Source organism: Tupaia chinensis, unplaced genomic scaffold (genome assembly GCF_000334495.1).
Source record: "Tupaia chinensis unplaced genomic scaffold, TupChi_1.0 Scaffold149964_2, whole genome shotgun sequence".
In the NCBI taxonomy this organism is placed as follows: Eukaryota; Metazoa; Chordata; class Mammalia; order Scandentia; family Tupaiidae; genus Tupaia; species Tupaia belangeri.
The window spans coordinates 1,426,977-1,427,247 of NW_006209806.1; the positions used below are offsets into that span (position 1 = coordinate 1,426,977).

A 271-nucleotide genomic window follows, 5' to 3' on the forward strand; every position below is an offset into this window, starting at 1 on the left:
CCCCGGCGAGGCCCCCCGCCCCGGGCCGCCTATGCCCCCTTGACCTAAGCTACTCTAAGCAGCATCCCTGCCGCCTGGGGCCACCCGACCGAGCCTGGAGCCCCCGAGGTACCTGCTGGGAGACTCCAGGCCCTGGCACCCCACCTCCTGCCCACGGTCCTGCGAGGACGGAGGGAAGTCCCCGCGAGGCGGGGGGAAGGCTGGGCTGGAGTGGGGTGCCAGGGCGCTGCAGCCGGGAGGGGGCCTGGGTCACACACTGGCGCGCCAGGCG

The 271-nt window shown here is 74.9% G+C and overlaps 1 protein-coding gene across 1 annotated transcript in view; it reads right to left on the minus strand.

The window, feature by feature from the left end:
• The window catches only part of PIP5K1C (phosphatidylinositol-4-phosphate 5-kinase type 1 gamma), a 21,984-nt gene that overhangs the window by 11,237 nt on the left and 10,476 nt on the right, over positions 1 to 271 (minus strand). The window lies entirely within an intron of this gene.